At 44.5% G+C, this 17,961-nt stretch overlaps 1 long non-coding RNA gene across 1 annotated transcript; it reads left to right on the plus strand.

Annotated features, from left to right (window-relative positions):
* The first annotated feature begins 6,856 nt into the window (after positions 1-6,856).
* LOC133118754 (uncharacterized) lies at positions 6,857-10,322 on the plus strand. The gene is made up of 3 exons (XR_009706424.1): positions 6,857-7,165; positions 9,073-9,121; positions 9,907-10,322. It is a non-coding gene; the product is annotated as an uncharacterized LOC133118754 (long non-coding RNA).
* Positions 10,323-17,961: the final 7,639 nt, after the last annotated feature.

The raw sequence follows: 17,961 nt of genomic DNA on the forward strand, positions 1-17,961 counted from the left end.
TTAAACCTTATTTTTGTGTAAAACTTCACACATATATTTAGTGCCCTGACAGCATATTTATTAAACTAAATTTCTTCAAAAATGTTAGTTTGATGAACTTCATGATTTTAGAGACGGGAAGAGGAAAAACTCAATGCTGTTTCAAGAGGACAGCCTGCTTTGGCACACTTTCTGTGTAATGTGTCTATTTCTGTTTTGTTATTTACTATTTTCCTGTCCTTCTGAAATGTACTGTATGTACTTATCACTCATGCTTTCACCATTCCTTACTGCTAAATGTTTTATTTTGAACTCTAAGTGTCAAACCTATGGCATCTTTAAACAGTGACTGCACTCACTGTTTCAGCCTGGATCCGCCTTTTACGCAGTAAAAAAAAAAGCATTCTGGAGTGCATTCTGTGTCCATCTCATTTGCATAAACTATTCACCAACCAATCAGGTGCCGGCAGTGTTCCATTTCGTATTGAACCGTAACAGCTTGAAAATGAGCCGTTAAATTAAACTGACAAATTTGTCGGCTTAAACAATTTTTCGACTGGACATCTGATTGACATCACAATTGGGGCCGGGACAGTTTTTCTACCAGTTAATTTATATGCCAGAAATATTATTATTAAGTGTTGAAATACATTTCGTAAATTAACTAAAAAAACCTGTGATCTAGAATGTTCTTACCCCTTAACACATGTTTGGACAGTCTGCACTGACTCATATCTGCACTATTCCGTTGTGTCCAGGGAGCGGCAAAGGGTCCTCTTTGTCTCACACCCCTCTACTGTGTTCTTCTGGTCGCTGCTAACGACCACACTGCTACCACGGGTCCACAATCTGCACTCAAATCAACATTCAGTCTTAACACTGGTGTGGAAATAAAGACCAGCTTTGGTCTTTTCTTCACAAAAAAGTATGTTTCACAAATTCTTATTGGTGATATCAGGGGCCTAAATCACAATCCAGGCCTTCACCATTTTGTAAACAGTTTTTACTGTGTATAGTAGGCGCTTTATACATATCTACAGTAGCAATATTTGACAAATGAATTACATTGATGAAGCAGCTTCATCTACATATATTTTGGTTGACTTGTTGTACTTCATTGATAATGTGTATGTGGATTTGTGCACATAATATCCTTTTTAAAAATAATTGTATTTTTGCTTATGTGGATTTGATGTTAATGTTTTTGTTTCCATGTTTGTTCTATGTTGTCAACAGACCAATGCATGATCATTTCTGCTTAAATAAAGTTTGTAATTTCATGCTGTGAAGCTAGTTGTCTGGATCTTCCCTCCATGTTGGTATTTTATTTGATAACATTGTTTGACCCACTCGAGCTATGTTTTGAAACAGCTTGTACCAATTCAGACAAGCCACCCACCCATACCAGCTTCATGACCAGCTTGGGCATGCCGGTTGACCAGCTCATACCCAGCTAGACCAGCTTCATGACCAGCTTGGGCATGCCGGTTGACCAGCTCATACCCAGCTAGACCAGCCTCATGACCAGCTTGGGCATGCCGGTTGACCAGCTCATACCCAGCTAGACCAGCCTCATGACCAGCTTGGGCATGCCGGTTGACCAGCTCATACCCAGCTAGACCAGCCTCATGACCAGCTTGGCCATGCTGGTTGACCAGCTCATACCCAGCTAGACCAGCTTATGACCAGCTGGCAGAGCCGGATTTCACAGCAGGGCCGTGAACAGACTACATTCCACATGCGATGTTCAGGCTGGATTCTCATCTGTCTTTTGCACATTATTAATTAGATTAACAGGAATAACTAATTCATTAATTTAATTGAAAAGAGACTGCAGGTGCCCTGGGAAAGCGGCTAGTATTGGGCATAATTAATCCCTTTGTGGGTAATTAATCCACCGCTGATTCAGGATGACTCAAGCTCTCAGGGAGTCAGGTCACCGGCAGTGAAGCTTCTAGGGAGGTGATTTCTGAAAGAAAACCGGACTGGAATCCCCACTGAATCCACTCTATGAATATGAAATTACAGTGGGAAAGGCCAGTTTGAGGTCAGCTCATGTGAACACCGTGAGTCTGACTTACTGTGCAGTTTGGTAACTGTGTTTGGGGGCGTGAGGCGGGATCCTCTCGATAAATATGAGGTTGGTTTGACAGAATGTCACCAGTGACATGCACTGTAGCCTCGCCATGAATGCTGGCATGATTGCTTTAGCATGGTGTGACGGTATGTAACATTGGCACTCACACTGTGGTGTCTGAGACTTACCACTCCGTTGTGACATGAGGCCACTAAAGCTAGCGTGCGCGCTCTAGAACTATGCATCGCCATAACAACACACTGACCGAAGACTGCTGCAAACCTGGATTACATCTGAAGCCTTTAATGCAGGAAGTACGAAACAATTGAAGGCAAACGTCGAAAAGCGGGGAATGGTTTAACAAAGGGTACTGTCAGTTAACAGTCAGGACAGAGGGCCCCAGACTGTTCCAGAAAGAGAGAGAGGCAACAATAAGAGGAGAGAATGTGTAATAGATTTTATTCTTAGAGGGGAGAGAGGTCGAGAGATGCAGTCCAGCCCAGTTCCATAAACACTGGCTCTGGCAAAAGTAGAAAGGCTTACAGCGATTCTCAATAACCCCTTCTGACCTGCCATGTCTAAAAAAAGTGATTTCTTCATGAAAAAAAAACTATCCAGCGCAAAAACAACTGTGGTAGCGGGTCAGCAAAAGTGTACAGATCCATTAATGATTCCATGGAACCACTGCGCAATGCTCAAAAATAATATCAATAATATTTCTTCCTCTGGTTTCATTATTAAAACATTTTGTCATGTGTATAAACTGTATTTTCTGAATACTCTGGACTGCTCTTTATACAAACAGATCGGGTTACCATGAAACAGAAACGGATTCAGAAAAAGAAATGTCAACTTCTTCACAGATTTTCTTTGGAGAAGAACTAACTCTCTGTCCACTCTAAGATCTTCTCCATTTTTTATTTGTCCTGTCTGACCTCCACACCAAGGCCCATCCATACATCTGTTCCACCTTACCCAGGATCAGATCCACCTCCTGCACAGAGATAAGCCATCCAGGCAGGGACACAGACCCCCCTGCCCATTCCCCTGGAATCTGTTTGAAGTAGGAAAGGGGGTATTAACTTTGGTTTCCTGTGAAAGACCCAAAAAGGACTCTAAAATTTGCCCCCAGAAAACCCCCAGAATATCTACAGAGCTTTCAGAAAGTTGATTATTTTTCATCTTCCTATTACAAAGTTAATTTTAGTTCTACTCATAAGTAGCCATGAATTGAAATTGACTAAGGCATTTTGATATATTGTTGCTGATATTTAGTACACTATATGAATTGCATATTGCCAAAATGGAATGACATGATGACATGGAAATTGCTGCCCACCGATGCTCTCTGTTTAACTTGGCAGACTCAGAGGAATGGGAAAAAATTCAGAAGGCAAGGTTAACTGAGGCAAGGTAAAAAATGTAATGTTAACTGTCACATGGTTAGTAGGAACTATCACTTTGTCTTGAGAGCAAAAAAGTAAGTGCGCAAGTTTCCCTTTTGTATATACAGTACATAGTTTATACCCCTTTGTTTCTCTGCTTGGTTATTTGAAGCTGAAAACCAAGGCAATACCAATACTCGGTGAGACCGTCTAGGCCTGTATGGTTCTACCCCGGCAGATGTGCTTGCTGGATCACTGTCTTCCTCCAGACCAGTAATGAATGGGGGCAAAGCCAGGAGCTTTCACGGACTAAACATAGGATGTGGTTTGGAGGAGCCGCTGTTGACTCAAGGGGATTTAGAGGAGAATTTCGAAAATTTGCTCAATGCTCCTCTGAGGAGCCAGTAACCCTTAGTAGAGAGGAGTGTGGACGCTGGTTGGCATTCTCACAGTTGTTTTTCCTGGTGTTTTTCCTTCATACCCAGTTCTTAGGAAGTATGCAAGTTAGGGAGTAGATCTTCTGTGGAGCCTTTAGATTTGGCTATATATCTGTTAGCAGCCTGGGTAAGAAGTCCAGGCGTGGCCTTGTAGTGGACCATGTAAAGACACTGTGTCAACAAACAAGATGTCATCTCTGCCATCAAAATAGCAAGACAGTCAAAATTACACATCCGCTCTCTGCCGCAATGTGTGTGGGCGAATTCGCCAGTGATTTCGAACACCTCCATGCCTCAGCCAAACTTTGACGCCCTTTGAGTCCTGTGCTCTCAGCTGAAATCAGTTAGTCTAACTGGGTGAGAGAGGGGTGAAGGGGTGAGGGAGGTTAGGCTATGTGGCAGGGTTAGATGCTCGACTGTAAAACCGAGCTATGACCAGCTCGAAATGACCAGCAACCAGCTGTTTCAAAACCCAGCTTGAGCTGTTTTTTTAAGATTATGCTAGCCCCCTGCCCAGCATATCTCTGGATAGGGCTACCTGCCTGCCTTACCTACTTCAATCGACTTGTTTTGATTTGTCCCCCCAATGGTGAGTGAAAGGGGGCGAAAGCCAAAGTCGTTTCCCATCTCTGTTCTCCAGGCTGGAGTGGGGGGCTAGGGCCCCTAAATCTGTAAATCTGGCACTAAGGATATTTGTGTCTCGACCCCTCCTGATTAGCGCTGATCCATTGACTTCCCTGCCTTCCTCTTCACAGACACAAACAAGAGGGGCAGGAGCCTGCCTGCCATCAAGCACAATGGAACTACTGCCATCTCCTGGTCACTGCAGGTAGTGCATGAGGTTAATGGAGTGCAGGGTAAGTTGTTTGAATATTTGTAAATCACCTTGCTTTTGAGCTTAAAATAGTACTTTCAATGGATTCAAAATAAATTTTGTGCTGTGATGCTGTTTTGAGTTTGTAAATGAGTTATGTCTTTATAAATGGGCACACACACACAAGCTCACACAGAAATATGTTCCTTTCTGTGACTATGGGCTTATAACATGTATAGACGTCAGATATCATGGTTTTGGACGATCCTCTTAATTTGCGCCTTATCTAAAATATTGATGCCTGGCCACTACAGCATATGGCTCCTCGGAGTTAGTGAAATATTGTTTTTAAAAAGGAATAATTACCCTGCAGTGCAGTGGGAGCAGACCATGTTTTATTGTGTTAAAATACTGCACATTTGTATGGGGTTTTATTGGAAATGTTCACAGTAAAATCAGGGCTAATGTAATGCACCTTGATGGCATGGAACATTGTATTTAACAGAACAATCGTTTGAGGAACCACTTAGAGAAGATAATGATTGAGGACTTGCCTAGCAGCCTTATACGAGTTTAACACCACGGCATTAAAATGTTTGGCCCTGCTGTGTGACAGCCCTGAAATTCAACAGTGCAACAGGGACATCACATTTCAGTGAACAATTAAATGAGCATTAAGGGGCAAATAAAAAGCCATTATCTATTGTTTTCTAAAAAGATTTCTTTTCAGCCCCCACTAAACTCTAGGGCATCAGCCACTTCAATTTTATTTGTACAGCACTTTACACAATATTGTCACAATGTTGCTTCACAGAGTAGGAGAACAAACACCAGACCTGAATCCCCAAATAGCAAAAAAAAAAAAAAAAATCCCTTGTGGTGAGAAACTCCTATGGGGGGAAATCTCAGGAGGAACCAGGCTCTATCCCACAATTAGCATCAGATGCTCCTGACAAGCTGTACGTCCACTTAGGCCAATTACATTTCACAGAGTCAGTCAAACAGAATAAAATGATCAATAGTCTCAAAGGCCAGAAGCACAAGTAGAGATGCAGATTGAGTTCCTTGAGAAGTGCGGTTTCTGTGCCGTGGTGAGGTCTAAACTCAGACTGAAAGACTTCCAGAATTCTATTGGATTGTAGAAAGGAGTGAAGTTACTTTGTTAATGCATTTTCTAGGAGGAAAGGGAGATTCGAGATATGTCCTTTTGAATTGCAGACCTATCAAAATGCAGCTGCTTAAGAATAGGCTTAATAACTGCTTCTTTGAGGGACTGGGGTACATGTCCAGACATAAGGCATTGATAACATTTAATAAAGGAGTGCCAATTGCAGGCAGCAGTCATTTTAACATTCTTGCTGGTAGTCTATCAGGTAAGTAGAGTTTAGGCACTGGTTAAATTCCCAGACTCCGGTCCGGTATGGGACAAGCAGACCCACAATGTGACTCAAGGTTCAGGTCCCGTTCCCCAGCAGGGAGCTGGTCCACCTCAATGCATCCAGAGGCCCAGGGTGTCACCACCTCCAGCCCCCACCACCTTCCCTTTGCCAGTGGACCTGTGGACCAGTGGAGAGTCTCTCCTCCTCTGGGCCTACCATCAGGCGAGCCACACACAAAGAAAAACAAAAATCAAGAGAGAACCAACGCACAATATAACTCGAACCCAGTCAATTTAACAAAATAAAAATGAACAAAGAATATAAAACTGACATTTAGCTAGGCACAAAACCCAACCCAAAAGGTTAAACCACCCTGGGTTTATGCCATGACCGCAGGAGAGAGGACCAGCAGAAGCCTTAAGAGAACAGAAATAAAGGAAGATGTTCGGCACTGTAGAAGTTTCCAGTATACAGAACTAGATGTTGCGTCTGTGCCAAAGCTTCAACTCAAGTTCAACTGGGTTTCTCACTAATGTGCCCCCATACACAGACCACCAGTACCACCCATCCATCACTGAATTCTGCCTCCCTTTGCCCCCGCTCTATGCCTGGCCAAATACCTGAACACAACCAGAATCAGCTGTGCTGCTTCCCTGCCAGTGCGACCAGCAATCATCCAATCACCTTGGAAAATGCCTCAGATGGATACCAATCAACCAATCAACCAATCCCCTGCGGTCTCCCTGCCTGGCCACCCCAGACATTTCATACATGTTTGAGAGCACAAGTCTAGTCATTATCCCAGGGTGCAAGCTTTTTCTGAGATATTTTCTTCCTTTCAAGGGGTTCAAAGGCATCCAGGGTTCTGCAGAGTGTGAAGAAACTGCACAACACAATTCCTCTCAACGATCTCAACAGTTCAACTAGACCTCAACATTAAGCCCTCTCAGGAGCCTCTCAGGAGCCAGGCCAGGAATGAGTCAGCCTCATTGCTAACCCACCAAGCCAGCGGAGAGCCGCAGGGTGTGCTGCTTTTTGTTTTTGCCTTAATATCCACAATCAATCCATGTTCTGCTTCAGACCTAAGGAACCAGGTGAGTTAACAGTGTAGTAACTGTAACTGCTTTCATTGATTAATTAAGTGCCGAGTAACAACACAAACCAGCATACCCTGCAGCTCTCCAGGACCAGGAATGGGAAACCACTGCACTAAGCCCTGGGAAATACTGCTGAAAATGAACAGCAAACCAGCTACCATGTTAGATAGGTTACCAGCACTAGCTGGTTGACCAACTCATCCCCGGCTAGACCATCTTTTGACCAGCTTGGCCATGCTGGTTGACCATCTCATACCCAACTAGACCAGCTTATGACCAGCTTGACCAGCTCAATTTTACAGCAGGGTAGTCCCACACTTGCCTCTTCCAGTTATCTGCTTTAGCCCTTGTTCACAAAGTGAGAGATAGTGTGAGTGAGAAACAGAGAGAGGATTTAAAGGCCTGTCTTTTGGTGAGCGCATTATCAAGATCAAAAAGCTCTTCTCTTCCTTCATAAGAATTCTTCCCACACTCACACTCACGAGCACCTCATTTATGAGTCCCTGCAATTACCCAGCCCCTCGTTCCCTGTGCTCTGGTCCGACTGCCAGATTAGAGGAGAGGCAGGCAGGGGAGACAGACCAGACCAGGGAAGCAGACTTTGTGCTGGTTATTGCAGGTTAAGTCCCTGACATCATCAACTCATCTCAAAAAACGAGCTCCTTTTCTTTTGTGCTCACAGAGGTGAGGCCAATATGCAGGGCCCCATTTCTTCCCTGAATTAAAAAGGCTCAAGAACAAAGAACAGAACATTTTCCATTTTCATTTATCAGTTTAAATATTTAAACGTGCCACAAATGGTCTGCAATGCGAAATCTATTAATATTACATTGGGCAGAAAATTCTCCCTGGCTATTTGCAGTTTTATGATGTAATGCTGGCCAGCATATATAGTGGAATTGATGGGCTATTAGCTTCAGTGGCAAGGAAAAAAGATTTAACTACTGTGCATTTTTCTCAAAGATTTGACACATTCATCTTCTAATATAGAATTTATACATGAAGCAACTTTACACTTGTCCTTTCGATTAAATTAATTTTTCTCCATGGCATTGCCATCTAGCATTTTCTGAATACTTTATGTGAAGTACAGACATCCAGTGCCTGAAAAACAAAACAATCTGACAAATATCAAGTATACCACATAAAAAACAGTCATTTCCTTTTTCACTTTGGATCAAATTCCCTTAAACCCATTTTTACTGTTAAATAATTCAAGGTGTCTGCTTTGGTGCTGGGTAGGAAGACAGTATTGGGTTTTTAGCTTTCGCTTTCACTGAAAGCATCATTTTTTAAAGCTATTTTCTGGGAGCTGAGAGCTGTCCCCTTGACGTGGGGCATGTGTGGTGAGAACCGATGTGAGTCATAAGCAGGGCTGATCTATGGGCCGCGGCTCCTGACGGACTCCTGCTCTTCCTGCACAGCCCCAGCAGGTGGAGTAAACAGGACGAGCACGGGAGCAAATGAGTCGTCCCATTTTCAGACCCATCCCTCAAACTCCCGACAGACAAGTTCATCTTCCTCGCCTTCTCCTGCCCTGCAGGGTCTCAACCTCACCTGCAGAGGGCAGTGAAGTCATTCATTTATTTGGCTACCTGTGCCACCGGGTTTTGTGCATTACACTTTCTCATTTTCAGTTAAAAGAAGCAATTTGCTAGATATTGGAAACGGTGAAGATTAACAGTGTCGAGGAAAATCACATAGAAATCCAGTTTTAGTCTCCATCTTCAGTGTTGAGCATTAGCAACTGCCTCTCCAATTCAGTTACTAATGCACATCAAAGTACATCAGCACGTCTAGATCTAGATAAAATGTTTCAAATGTTTTTAAATGTATCTTTTCATTACTTAGTTTCTATGCAGCGTTTGCTCATTAATTACAGTTGGTTTATTGTCTCACCCCAGGACTGGTCATGCTCTGGACTCCTCCGTTTGAATCCCCCAGCTCTACAAGGTATGCCATAGGTGTCACTCCAATCAGCGTTCAGCCAGTGATGTCCCTAGATAACGTCCCTTAGGCCCTGTCATATCCTATTGCCAAAGAGACATGTCAATCCAGGTTTGATTCTGACTAAGTGACATGTGCCCCTGCCATGTACAGCACTGAGATAAGAGTCTAATTTGATTGAAGGAGGGTGGGGGAGGGGGGCAGAACTGAACAAATACAATTTAGTGGGAAGAGCATAGCTCACGAGCATTGGTCCGTGATTCAGCTGGTCAGTTGATGTTCTTCATTGTTTGACATTGAAACGGCAGGGTGTGGAAGGGCAGATTTAAGACAGAGCTCACAGGAGAGGTAATTGGTGATGGAGTGAGCAGGAGTGAGCAGTGCATTCTGGGCTCTGCATTCCTGTCCCCACAGCGGCAGAGTGCAGGCAGGACAGGAACGCTGTCTCAGCTCACGACACCAGCTCATCTCAGACGCACGGGTAGCAGACAGAGGGCTGTTCATTTTCACTGTTGCTGCGAAAAAACAGGCCCGGATCAAATACATAACTGTTTTTGATTCAAATACTTTTACATATTTCTCAATTGATCTTGACTGGTGCAATTAAGCCAACCAAGAAGACCAGAAGGTGGGTTTTGCACTTTTTGTGTATATTTAATAGATTCCAATACACCAGACAAACTCAGAAAAGCATAAAAAAGTATTTGAATCCTCAACAATTACATATTGGTCTGGAAAAAATAGATCAGTCTGACTGGGAATTCTCTTCCTCGATCTCGGCTTTTTTACAGGAGAACACTTTGCTTCGCCTCTCCACTGCCCGAGGACAGCAAGCACCCAGTCTGGCTGCATCACCCCGAGGCGAAAAGCCTCTTTCCTGTGAGCCTCTGAAACAATGCCGATCTCTCCGCCGTCACCATAGGAACAGGCTCCACCCCCAGCAGCCCCTGCTTTCAGCCAGCCACGCTCACCGAGGACAGGGGCACTTCTTCTGTCTTTCTGCTCACTTCTCTTCAAGTGTTATCCATAATTTAGAGGTGAAACCCTGTTTTACACTGTACGATTAGAAGAAAAACACTCAATTCTGTAACGCGTGTGAACGTCTTTCCCTTTTAGTACTTACTGTAGTTCTTAAGTGTGCTTTTGTGCGCTATCCAAGATTTTTATAGTTAACTATCACACTGAAAATATAATTTACACAACTCTCCGCACTGGGTCAAGCATTTTGTTTTTCTTCTTCGAGCAGAGGGATTGGTGGGTGGGGATGTAAACAGTGGCCCGTTTCCGTGCGCTGGTCCGTCGTTGCCGTGCGCGGGCGGGCGGGCAGAGCCCCCTACCTCTGGCCCCCTGCTGAGTCGCAGTCCTTCGATGGCGTGAGTGATGTGCGCGCCGTCAGATAACGGTCCCCAGGGACACCGAGGCTGCGGGAGACTCGAGTTCCATGACAGGTTGCGTCAGCGCGGCGGAGTCACCCCCTTGTTGTTTGCCACATGGGAAAAATGCTTCTGATGTGTACGATGGTAAGGCAATCCTTTTCAGATGCAGCCCGCTAATTAGCGTAGGCTACAGTAGATCCATGGTACATTCCAGCTGGTTTGTTCATCTGTTTTTATCACATATGTCAACTATGGACGAACGAGGGACTCAAATTAGCGTTTGAGCTGTCGCCGAGAATTCACACAATGTCAAGCATGAATTTGGCATTATTTTGTGATATGACCAAAAAAAATAAGTCTGCTCATTTGGAAAATCAGTTCAGTCTTTAAGAAGTCTTATTCTTCACCAGTTACATTCAGCATTATTATTCATCTGAACAGAATAGAGTAATTCTATCTGTAATTTGGCTGTAAGACTAATTAACTACAATCATTACAATTGTGGTCCATTTGTGCTCTGGTAGGGTTGGGGGTGGTGGTATTTGTCAAGGAGGTGTGGGTGCGCATGTACACTCACCAAGCACAAACATTTTTACTTTATTACACCTACTTATTCATGCGATTATCTAATCAGCCAATTGTGTGGCAGCAGTGTAATGCATACAATCATGTAAATACGGGTCAGGAGCTTCAATTAATGTTCACATCAACCATCAGAATGGGGAAAAAATGTGATATAAGTGATTTTGACCATGATTGTTGGCGGCAAGTTGGTGGTTTGAGTATCTCAGAATTTGTCGATCTCCTGGGATTTTCACACAAAGAATTGCAAAGAATGGTGCAAAAAAACTAAAAACATCCAGTGAGCTGCAGTTCTGTGGGCAGAGAGGCCTTGTTAATGAGAGACATCAGAGGAGAATGGCCAGACTGGTCAAAGCTGACAGGAAGGTGACAGTAACACAAATAACCACACTTTACAACGGTGGTATGCAGAAGAGCATCGCTGAACACACAACGCATCATAACTTTAAGTGGAGAGGCTATGCCTGTGTGTGTGTATGAGGGTGTGCATGTGTATGTGTGTGCATGTGTATGAGTGAATGTGTTGTGTGTGTATGTGTATGAGTGCATGCATGCATGTGTGTGTGTACTGAATGTGTATGAGCCCATGCATGCAAGAGTGTGGGTGTGTACATGCATGTGTGTGTGTACTGAATGTGTATGAGCCCATGCATGCAAGAGTGTGGGTGTGTACATGCATGTGTGCGTGGGAGGGAGTGGCATGTGTGTGTGTTCTTGTGTATGTGTGTGTGCTGTATGTGTGTGTATGTGTGAGTGTGTATATGTGTGAGTGTGTGTGTATCGGGGGGAGGGAGTGGCGTGTGTGTGTGTGTATGTGTGAGTGTGTGTGTATCGGGGGGAGGGAGTGGCGTGTGTGTATGTGTATATGTGTGTGTGTGTGTGTGTATGTGTGAGTGTGTGTGTATCGGGGGGAGGGAGTGGCGTGTGTGTATGTGTATGTGTGCGCGTGTGTGTGTGTGTGTGTGTGTATATGTGTGAGTGTGTGTGTATCGGGGGGAGGGAGTGGCGTGTGTGTGTGTGTATGTGTGAGTGTGTGTGTATCTGGGGGAGGGAGTGGCGTGTGGAGGAAGCAGAAGCAGACAGAAAGGATTCCGTAGTGAAGTGGAAAATCTGGGGCGCTTTGGAATGAAAAGACGGCGGTCCCTCGTCGATGTCACTCGTGCAAGGCGGGGGTGATGCGCGCGGACAGGAGTGTAAACAGAGGGCAGATTGTGCAGAGAGCGTGAAAACGGCCCAGCCCAGAGGAGCCTGCAGCGCGGGCTGCCCAGGGGAGACGCCACGGCCCCTCCCTGTGCCACACACACAGACTGGTCCACTCGACGCCTGCCTGTGATCCACACATACACAGACTGGTCCACTCGACCCCTGCCTGTGCCACACACACACAGACTGGTCCACTCGGCCCCTCCCTGTGCCACACACACACAGACTGGTCCACTCGGCCCCTCCCTGTGCCACACACACACAGACTGGTCCGCTCGACCCCTGCCTGTGAGACACACACACAGACTGGTCCACTCGACCCCTCCCTGTGATCCACACATACACAGACTGGTCCACTCGACCCCTCCCTGTGATCCACACATACACAGACTGGTCCACTCGACCCCTCCCTGTGATCCACACATACACAGACTGGTCCATTCTGTCCCTCTCTGTGCTCCACACACACACAGACACACATACACACCACTGGCTGAGATCGGGGTGGTGCAGGTGGGAATATGGTACTGCTGTTGACAGAGCTAAAAATAAATAAAAAAAGGATACCAGTATTATGGCCACGCTGATGATATGTCCACCCTGTTGTGCTGTAGAAAAATGTTTTTCCATATATATCATTTTAAGATTAATCAAATAGGCCGAAGCCCTTATCTTTGTTGTAGCCTTAGCAGTTGAAATTGTACTTCCCTCTTGGGTCTTTCAGCACACTTATCCCTGGTTATGGGTATGCACTTTGCACTTTGTTGTACGTTGTTTTACATTCCCATTTACACAGGCAGTCAGTGAGAGTGAAAGAGATCTCTGGAAAAAAGAAACTGCTTACAGTAAGCACTCTGGACTGCTGGGTGGTTGACATGGTAGGGAACAAAATGGAGTTCCCGCAAGCTTAAAGTCAAACAAGGACACATTGCTGTGATTGGCCTACTCTATATGACACATTGCTGTGATTGGCTCCTCCACATGAAAGATTCCTGTGATTGGCTCCTCCACCTGACACATTCCTGTGAAGTGAAGCCACAGTCCTTTGTGAGATATGTTTACCTGACCAATCAGTGTGCGCTGTGGATCCACTACAAATATGAAATCGTGAAGGGTCTGGGTGAGGAGACTTGAATCAGAGAATGAAGTGACTCAGAAAAAAACATAACGAGACATTACACTTGAATAGAACTGGAAATGTACAGCTCATCATCCTCCTGTCCTCATTCTGCCTATCTCTGGAATGCCAGGATTATAACCCTCTCAATGATTTACAATATTTCATTATTAACTAGAAATGTTATTCTATTTTTGGAGCTGACAAATAATAAAAAGGTAATCTAATGCATGTCCTATGGTATGGTTACTCGTGCTGTAACAACAGCAGATTTTGACAAATGAATGCTAAAGATAGCTTTGAAAGCTTTGAAAAAAAACAAAAACCTACATGAATATCACCTCATACATCTTGGCAAAAAATTGTATTACTTTTTATTTACGTATCGTTCTCTCATTTCCCTGTGGATAGAAAAAACCCATAATGCCAAATTAACTTGATATTCTCTTGACAGTTAAAGTTTTGTAAAGGTGTTATCAGAATATGCACCCAACCTGACATTTCCATTAAAAACGTGACCTCAACTGGGTTCTGGTTCTGAAAGGAGGCCTCTCCAATTCTACAAATACACATTCTCCCAAGCAAGTGTCCAATCAAGGGAACAGATTCCATTGAAAACTTCTCAATTACCCTACATGCATGTTTGTAGAGGTGGGATGACCTCCTTGTTGTAAATGTAAACCTTGTTAAGAGAAGGTAAACCACATTAAAATAATTCTGTAATTAGTTTTCCTTCCTAGCCAAAGGGTCCAGTTGAGAGGCCATTGTTATTCGATGCTTGTGTGCATGTAATCAGTGCCCCTCTCAGACTGCTATGCGTGCCGCGTTGGCAGGAACGGGTCAGGGGCTAATAGCATTATCCGCACGGTCCTGCCCTGAATGAAAAGTGGTATACAAAATGGCCGCACTCAAAAAAAACATTGCTTACCCTGCTGTAAAATTCAGCTACGCCAATTTAAGCTTGAAAATAGAGCCTGCTGGTCATAATCTGGTTTAGCTGGGTATGAGAAAGCTGGTCTAGCTGGGTATGAGCTGGTCAACCAGGCTACAGGAAGTGTTTACAAGCTGTTATTGTAAAACCTTTCACTTTAGGCCGAACGTGATTTCGTTCCTTCATCAGAAAAGATACACAGAGAGCCCTATCAGGATACCACGTTTTGAAGCAGACCTACTGTTGTTGCCTTTTGTTGTTTTAGGGTTTTTGAGCCTGTGTGTGTGTGTGTGTGTGTGTGTCATTTTTAACTTCTCTGTCCTTTCTCTAGTTTCCTTATTGTGTTTTCAAAGGACACAGCAGGCATTGTGGGAATGGTTCGCCCGTAGGAAAGGCAGAGGTAGCTCATCTCGTATCAAAAGGGAAGAGCTTTTCTCTTCCCCGGTGAACACCCTCGAAGATGACTGAGCGAAAAACAGATTCGCCCGGACACAAAAGGAGAGAGAAAGATGGCCTTCTGCACCAATGTGATGACGAGGACCATAAGACATCCAAAATTGGCCGGCAGGGAATAGTGCATTCCTTTGTATCTAATCTTACAATACTGCTACTTATGAGACACCACAATAACAGCTTTGGAGTGAAGAGATTTAAGAAAGAAAGGATAAAAGAAGATTGTGCTTCAATAAAAAATACAATTTAGGGGAGTCCTAAACCCGAACATAAAACAACTGAATAAACAGTTGTTACTCTCAAAACAAAACAAAAACTAAGTAGCACATCCAACAAATAAATGTGACAAATAAAACCCAGATTACTTTCATTGTGCTAATTATTTATTTGGCACTCAAATGATAGCAATAGGGGTCTGCCAAGGGGCTCATGGGGTAAGGCTGTGGTCTGTGGATGAGCCCACGGCCCGGGTCTGGGCCCTGTCAGTGCTGACTGTGGCCGGTAGCTCCGTAGGGCAACGCGCAATTGCTGATTGGGTCATAGGTTAGGGGTCCGCATTCATGGCTATCTGCCCACCTTCCTTCCCTCGGTGGCGCTGGAAGGCAGCTGCTGCTGCCTCCAAGACCGCAAACAGCAGGCCGGGCCGGCAGGTTCAGCTCTGGCATCTTCCAGGCGTCACCTTGGGGAAGGAAGGTACTTGGGCTAGCTATCTAGCAACGCCTGCTGGTTAACTAGCCAGTGCACTGTATGAACAGAAGCAGGCTGGTGTCTTTCAGAGGAGAACCGTGGATGCTCTTCCAGTAGGGCGGTCGGGACTGCAATTTGCGGCTGCAAACTGCACACGAATTGTACACATCAGGGTGGGAATTGGACATGTACAACCCCACATTGGGCACCGATATCATTATATCGTGTGTAAGCATGAATCATGAAGCATGAATTGGGTCAATTAGAAATGGATGGGGGAGTGTGTGAAGAATCTGACAGGGATTAAATTGATATGTCGGTTCAGTGTAAAAGGCGGCACGGATGGTGCAGTGGGTAGCACTGCCGCCTCACAGCAAGGAGGTCCTGGGTTCGAATCCCCGTCGGCCGGGGCCTCTCTGTGCGGAGTTTGCATGTTCTCCCCGTGTCTGCGTGGGTTTCCTCCGGGTACTCCGGTTTCCTCCCACAGTCCAAAGACATGCAGGTTAGGCCGATTGGAGAGTCTAAATTGCCCGTAGGCATGAGTGTGTGAGTGAATGGTGCGTGTGCCCTGCGATGGACTGGCGACCTGTCCAGGGTGTATTCCTGCCTTTCGCCCAATGTATGCTGGGATAGGCTCCAGCCCCCCTGTGACCCTGATCGGGATAAGCAGGTTCAGATAATGGATGGATGGATGGTTCAGTGTAAAAGTGGATCATGATGTCATAATGGAAATGTGCGTGGCTTGGAGGAGGTGGTCCCTAGAAAGAAATACATGAAAGGCTGGGGGTTTTAGAGACTAAATTCAGCACAGAGGTTTTTTCAGGAACAAAATCAGAGAAAATTATTTCAGTAATGACTCTTTCCTCCAGTGGAACCACAGGAAGTTGAGGGGGATTTATCTTTAATGTGTGTAATTAATCTTGTTTTAATATTATCAGATTATTGGCAATATGCTTAGCCCAAACCCTATCCTTTGGGCAAGGGGCAGGAGGTTGCTTAGAGGTCCTACCGAGCTGTGAATGTGTGATAAGAAATAAAATAAGAAGTAAACTTAACTCATATTTCTGATCAAGAACTTGGGTTGAATTTTCAAACTAGCATAGATCTCACAATAATGCATAAAGTACTGTATTAGGGAATGAGCCCATTCCCAGTGAAGTAAAAACCAGATTTCTATACTAGAGAGGACCCACACACAGATGCCCAGTATTGAGTCCACTACACATTGGGCAGGCGAGGCCTGGTAGACTGGGCGCTAGGACTGGACCGGTAAGTCGGCTTGGGGAACAGACTACCTATCGTGATTTAAGGAGAGGGTCTTGAGCACAAAGCACTATACAGAGATGCTTAACCATCGATTAGTCTTTTGAAAAAGAGGCGCCACATTTAATAATTGAATCTCATAACACAGTCCCCCATACCTTAACAACACTTCAGAAGTTGAGGTACTTGACATTTTACACAAAACATTTCAAACTAAAATAATCACTCAGGCCATGTGAGATTCCTATTAGATGTCAGTGCTGACAGAAAGTGGTTAGGTGCATTGGCACTACATGGCAGACACACTATAGACTAAGACAGAACTGTACCACTCAGTTTCGAGATACATAGCTTCAGAATCACTCTTTCAATATGATTTTTAAACCCTTTATTGTTAATAAGCTCCTCTGTGTCCTATTTCCCCCCAAGCCCATCTATTCTACCTCAACCCCTTTCTCCAAATAGATAATCTCTCTCTCTCTCTCTCTCTCGCTCTCTCTCTCTCTCACTCACTCACTCGACACACACACAAACATACACACACAAACGCACAGGCAGACAATCATTTATTCTTTTATTTGCACTGAGAATATAGGTCACACGTTTTAAATACTTTCTATGAATTTTTAATAGGCCGGAGCTTTTCTTCAAACGAAGCGCAACCTTTCCGCCGTGGGAGGCGGCTGCTTCAGCGAGGGGTGCGATGCGAAATGAAAACCGGCAGAATGGGTCAGAGGTGCAGGATTTTGAGGGAAATGGAGATTTGTTAAATGGGAAAAAAATAGAGAAGGGTTTCTCTATCCTGCTCCTGTGTAAGAGAAAACCATCTCAATATCAATCCACCGGATGCCACGGTCTCTCTCTCTTTAGTCCTCTGCTCATTTCAGACGGATTTGGCCGTAAATAAAGCGATCTAAGGGATTTGTGTGATATGGGGTCTGACACGTTTCCAATGTGAGGTTTTTAGTTGTTTTTTATTTTATTTTATTTGCGACCAAAACAAATTCTACATGACCACTGGAGTGGTTTTGAGGTATTGAGCTTCAGCGACTCCAAAGTGAATGGGCTCTCCTACTTTTAAACAGTATTTTTCAGAAAAACTTCACAGATATATTTAGTGCCCTATGAACAACATATTTATGACACCAACTCTTTGTCAAAAATTTCAATTAGGACCATACAATTCTACAACAATCACAAGATCCCAAGAAGCCCTCCCCATTTCAGTCGATGC

Source organism: Conger conger, chromosome 18, assembly GCF_963514075.1.
Source record: "Conger conger chromosome 18, fConCon1.1, whole genome shotgun sequence".
Lineage (NCBI taxonomy): Eukaryota > Metazoa > Chordata > Actinopteri > Anguilliformes > Congridae > Conger > Conger conger.